The sequence below is a fragment of the Lithobates pipiens genome, unplaced genomic scaffold, assembly GCF_037356315.1.
Source record: "Lithobates pipiens isolate NorthernLeopardFrog02 unplaced genomic scaffold, aLitPip1_a1.2 Scaffold_30, whole genome shotgun sequence".
Classification (NCBI taxonomy): domain Eukaryota; kingdom Metazoa; phylum Chordata; class Amphibia; order Anura; family Ranidae; genus Lithobates; species Lithobates pipiens.
The window spans coordinates 78,374,874-78,381,297 of NW_027507791.1; positions in this window are offsets into that span (position 1 = coordinate 78,374,874).

Genomic DNA, 6,424 nt, shown 5'->3' on the forward strand with positions numbered 1-6,424 from the left:
ATGTAGTGACAGTGTGCACTGCTCAGTCACTTACAGCATGTCGGTGATGAAGATTCCCGGGCTGCTGTGGTCTCTCCTCCTCTTTTTTCTTCAGCTGGGGGGGGCAGCCTGAGGGGAGGAGTCTGTAAGAGGTGTGCAATCACACCCTGACCCTGCCCACCAACTCCAGCTGCCTCAGGAGATAGTGAACATCCCCGAGCTACAGCCTATCTTGATGAGATGACAGGGGAGTTACAGACAGCCTCCCCCACACTGCAGGGCTCTGTGCTGATCAACTTTTTACAAAGCTGCAATGACAGGTACAGTGCAGGCACCCCACATGCAGGGCAGGGTCCCTGAGCAGGGATTGACACCCCCCAATGTGTGTCACCCGGGGCGGACCGCCCCCCCCCCCCCCCCCCCCGTAACCCCCTTGGTATGCTACTGCAGAAACTTATAATTCCTTATCTCTATCTTTGTCTCAGGGCAGAGTCTCAGAAAGCGTTGAAGTCAAATCATCAGCATGACAGTCAGGAAAATACAATTCTCAAAGGACAGATCATTAATGAACCCCCACCTAACTTTTCTGTGATGAAGTCACTTTAAGATTGTAAAATCAAAATGCTGATGAGAAAATTATCAAAAAATAGAGCGGGCGGTTAAAAACAATTTACATTTTTTAATGTATTTACCCTGAAGCCAGAGGATGAGCATGACAGCCAACTAGCATATTTCAATTGGTGGCTCCTGCAATGACGTGCTTGCTTTAAATCACATTCCTCTGAAGGCAGGAAAGGAATCCTTAAAGTGGAAGTCCATACAAAAACTAAAATCCTTGCATCTAAAGACACCAGGGATCTAAACTCTCTATCCCCGTAAAGAAAAATTTTTTGTACATGCCTTTTTAGAAGCTGCTCTGACCCGCTCTGACCGGATCCCACTCTGAGCTGTCAGCCGCGACTTCTCTGTAGAGGCGGGTGCAGAGGAGACGGACGACAACGGAATGCCCATAGTAACTCTATGGGTGACATCACTTCCATTCATTTCACAGCTGTTGTCGGGCGTGTCCTCTGCAGAGCTTCCTTCGGGTCGGAAGGGGTCAGATCGGCTTCCACAATGGTATGTATACTCATTTATTCTTTTACAGGGATAGAGAGGTTAGTATTAGATCCCTGGTGTCTAAAAATGCTGGGAATTAAGTTTTTGCGTGGACTTCCACTTTAAAAAAGAGTTACCATTTCAGTTTTCTTCGTTATCATCTAATTTCTTTGGCTGCAGGCAACAAATATGTAAATGTAGCCTTGACTGGCAGCGCTCGGCAGAATGAAAGCTCAGTGGATTACTTGTAAAAATTGTTTTACATGTGATGTTAACAGACTGCCCCAGATTCCACTCTGCTCATACTGATTGAGAAGTCAATAAAAATGCACATTTTCCTGCTAATTAGACTCCTCGAGACTGTTCGACTTAAAAATGATTAAAAAAAAATTACAATATTGCAATATCCTGCAAGAATCTCTAAAATAACAAAACACAGGAGTTAATCAGCCAACGTGTAGCATAGGCTAAAAAAGGTATGAGATCTCTAAACTGTAATTGACTTCTAGACTGCCAACGGAAATAAAATATAAATATGAATTAATCATTGGCTCTTTTATGCCTCAAAATCATCTCTAAGTTGACAAGTTGAATGAGTACTTAAAGTAAATTGAAAGCCTAAACTTTTTCCTATTTTTGGATAGACTAGTTTGAAGAGCTAATGGAGAACTCTAGACAAGAAAAAAGATAGATCAGTTAAAGTTAACCACTTAAGGACTAGCCTGGTTTTGAGATTTTGGTGTTTACGTTTTTTTATAGAAAATTACTTCGAACCTCCGAACATTATATATTTTTTTTCTAACACCCTAGAGAATAAAATAGCGGTCATTGCAATACTTTTTTTCACACTGTATTTGCGCAGTGGTCTTACAAGCGCACTTTTTTGGAAAAATTTTGAATAAAAAAATAAGACAACAGTAAAGTTAGCCCATTTTTTTTTTATGTTATGCCAAGTAAATTGATACCCAACATGTCATGCTTCAAAATTGCACCCGCTCCTGGAATGGCATCAAACTTTTACCCTTAACCACTTGAGATCCGCGCTATAGTCAAATGACGGCTACAGCGCGGATCTCAATTTCCGGGACGACGTCTATTGACGTCGTCCCCTTTAAGAGCTCCCCGCGCACTCCCGGGAGCACGCATCGGGGAAAATCTGTGTTGGCCGTGTCCCCTGGACACAGCCAATCACAGATCGCTGTAAACAGCCAATCACAGCGGCCGTTTACAGCGCGATCGCCGCCTCCAATGGGTGATGATCTCAAATGTAAACAAATGAGATCATCACCCATTGCCGAATCTGTCTCCTCACACAGCGATAGCGTGTGAGGAGAGAGATAGCGTGAGTGACTGTTTTGTAGCAATATAAACCTTGCCAGTGCCAATATAAACCCTGCCAGTGCCCAGATCTACCCCACCTGTGACCAGATCTACCCCACCTGTGCCCACCTGTGGCCACCTGTGCCCACCTGTGCCCACCTGTGCACCGCCAGTGCCCCATCTGTGCACCGCCAGTGCCCGCCAGTGCCCGCCAGTGCCCATCTGTGCACCGCCAGTGCCCGCCAGTGCCTGCCAGTGCCCATCTGTACCAATCGGTGCCCATCTGTGCCTCAGCAGTGCCCATTTGTGCCGCCTGAGCAGTGCCCATCTGTGCCGCCTCAGCAGTGCCCATCTGTGCCCATCTGCTGCCTCATCAGTGCACATCCGTGCAATAAATCAGTGCACATCTGTGCTGACCCATCAGTGCCCATCTGCCGACTTAGCAGTGCCCATCTGTGCCGACTCAGCAGTGCCCATCTGTGCCGCCTCAGCAGTGCCCATCTGCCGCCTCAGCAGTGCCCATCTGCTGCCTCAGCAGTGCCCATCTGCCGCCTCAGCAGTGCCCATCTGCCGCCTCATCAGTGCACATCCGTGCAATAAATCTGCACATCTGTGCAATAAATCAGTGCACATCTGTGCCGACCCATCAGTGCCCATTTGTGCCACCTCAAAAGCGCCCATCTGTGCCACCTCAAAAGCGCCCATCTGTGCCACCTCATCAGTGCCCATCAGTGCTACCATGGCTAAACGTGTCTTTTCCGCTGAGGAGGCGTACCAAATTATTTCCACGGCCGACGAGAGCAACGGGGAGCTCTCCTCTTCAGATTCCTTTTCGGATTCGGATTCTGAAGCCGACGTAAATTATGAGCCAGTCCTCAGCAGTGAAACACTGACTGAATCCGAGGAGGAAGATATCCAGCCCATCAAGCGAAGGCGTTCTAGTGAGGCAGTGCCGTCCACCAGCACCGCAGTGCCGTCCACCAGCACCGCAGTGCCGTCCACCAGCACCACAATGCCGTCCACCACCACTGCAGTGCCCCAGCAAGAAAGGCCAAGTACCAGTGGGGTGTCATCTCAGCCCCAAAGGGTTAGGAGCCATGCTGGCCTTCCCTATGCCCTTCAGAACCCCTTGTGGCTTCCTCCTAATTCAGGAGAGGCCAATGTTCCCCCTTTCACCGCCCAGCCAGGAGTCCAGGTGGACACGGAGAATTTTAGCCCTATAGATTTTTTTAATTTAATTTTTACGGAGGACATGTTGGCGTCAATTGTGGCCCAGTGCAACCTGTATGCACAACAATTTATTTTTCAAAATCCGACCTCCTATTATGCCCGTCCCTATGAATGGAGAGACCTAACGGTGGAGGAGTTCAAGGTTTTTTTAGGCCTCACATTTAATATGGGACTCAACAAAAAAAATCAATTACGTAACTACTGGTCAACCCACCCCCTCCACCACTCACCGCTCCTCTCCGCGGTAATGCCCAGAACCAGGTATCAGATGATCCTGAGGTTCTTACATTTCAGTGACAATTCCCAGTGCCTTCCACGAAATGATCCAAATTATGACCGGCTTTACAAAATTCGACCAATACTAAATTATTTTTCAGAAATATTCCCCAAATTGTTTACCCCGGACCAACACATATGTGTGGATGAGTCCCTTATTAAATTTAGTGGCAGGCTTAGAATGAAGCAATTTATGCCCAGCAAAAGGACCCGCTATGGGGTGAAGGTCTACAAATTATGCGACCGAGCCACAGGGTACACATATTCATTCAAGGTGTACGAAGGGAAGGACACCCAGCTACAGCCCCCTAATTGTCCGGACTACTTGGGATCCAGCGGAAAAATTGTTTGGGACCTCATATACCCCCTACTGGATAAAGGCTACCACCTCTATGTAGATAACTTCTACACATCTCTGCCCCTGTTCCACAACCTTCACCGGAAGAAGACGCCAGCATGTGGCACTGTAAAAAAGAATCGGAAGGGCTTTCCTCAAAGTCTGGTGAACAAGAAGCTGCGGAAAGGAGAAATTGCAAGTCTGAGAAACAAGGAGGTTCTGGCAGTGAAGTGGAGGGACAGAAGGGATGTATACATGTTATCTTCTATCCACAACGATACCTTCGTGGAAATCCCCAGAAGGAATGGCCCCGTAAAGAAACCCAAATGCATTTCCGAATATAATTTGTTCATGGGAGGAGTCGACTTCAACGACCAAATGATGGAACCATATCTTGTCACAAGACGGACATACCATTGGTACAAAAAAGTAGCAATTTATTTTTTCAATTGGCCATTTATAATTCCTATGTCATTTACCGCAACGCCACCCAAAACCCCAAACGTTTCTTTGGCTACCAGGAGGAAGTTTTCACTGCCCTTATTTTCCCAAACGGCCCACCAGAAAATATCAGATCAGACGTTGTTAGTCGACTCTCAGAGCGCCACTTTCCCGATAAAATCCCCCCCAAACCAACAGGCAAAAGACGCCAAAAAAGATGTAAGGTGTGTACCAGAGCAGGAGTCAGAAGAGACACATCTTATTATTGTGCACAATGTCCTTCCCAACCAGGCCTCTGTATAGGCGACTGTTTTCAGCGTTACCATACTTCAATAAATTTTTAGTGAAGTATGGTAAACATAATCCTCAGTTCCTGCCTTCATACACCTTCACACCCCTTATGCCACTGCCTGCTCTGTAACTGACCCTGGCTTGTTATTTGACCACTCTTATGCCTGCCGATTCTGTACATACCGCTGCCTGATCTGGAACTGACCCTGGACTGTTATTCGACCATGCTTCTGCCTAACGATTCTGTACATACCTCTGCCTGATCTGGAACTGACCCTGGACTGTTATTCGACCATGCTTCTGTCTAACGATTCTGTACATATCTCTGCCTGATCTGGAACAGACCTTGGACTGTTTGACCACGATATTTGCCTGCCTCTTGGACTGATCTTGTATTCTGCAACTGGACTAGTGGGATTCAACACGGGGTCTCACATATGTGACGGGCTCCAGTATAGTTTTTCTGGAAGAAGAAAACAATTTTCTTTGTTTTCTTATTCCTAGATTAGGGTCTGGAGACTCGGAGGCTTCAAAGAGATTTGGGAGGGAGAAGCCTCTACCCCTATCCCCATTCTGTCCTGAACGAGGCTCTACTTCTGTCTGCTGCCTGTAGGACTTACTGCCATCATGCCGCACTGACCACACCACAAGGACCTGCCTACTACCAGGACCAATATTTTTGGCACTGCTGACATCTCTGCACTGACCCTGGACTGTAATATGGACAGTATCCCTGCCTGCTTCCTAAAAAACTGTGTTCGCTGTTGCTGACCAAGTCCCTGCCTGCTGCCTGGACCAGTGATATCCTCCTGTGGACAACTGCGCTTCTAAAACCACAGGTAATCTTTTCTTTACCCTTTGCTCAGCATAATGTATTTGGGGGTGTAATTCTTGGTATGTGCAGGCTATGTGTCCCTGGAACGCCAACGGTGTTTCTTGCATGTTGCGCCTCTGTATGTGGCCAGGCTGTGTAAACGTCTCACACATGTGGTATTGCCATACTCAGGAGGAGTAGTAGAATGTATTTTGGGGTGTTATTTTTGCTATGTAAATGCTATGCGTTGGAAATATCTTATAAACGGACAACTTTGTGTAAAAAAAAATGCGTTTTCATTTTTTTCCACATTTTCCAAAAACTTCTGGAAAAAAATGAACCATTGAAAAGACTCATTATGCCTCATAGATTATACGTTGGGGTGTTAGCTTTTTAAAATGGGGTCATTTTCTGGACGTTTCCATTGCCCTGGTGTTCCAGGGCCTTCAAAACTGTAATAGGTGGTTGAGAAATGAAATGTGTAATTTATGCTCCTAGAATGCCTGAAGGTGCTACTTCAAAATTAGGCCTCTGTATGTGGTCAGGCTGTGTAAAAGTCTCACACATGTGGTATCGTTATACTCAGGAGGAGTAGGAGAATGTATTTTAGGGTGCTATTTTTGCTATGTAAATGCTAT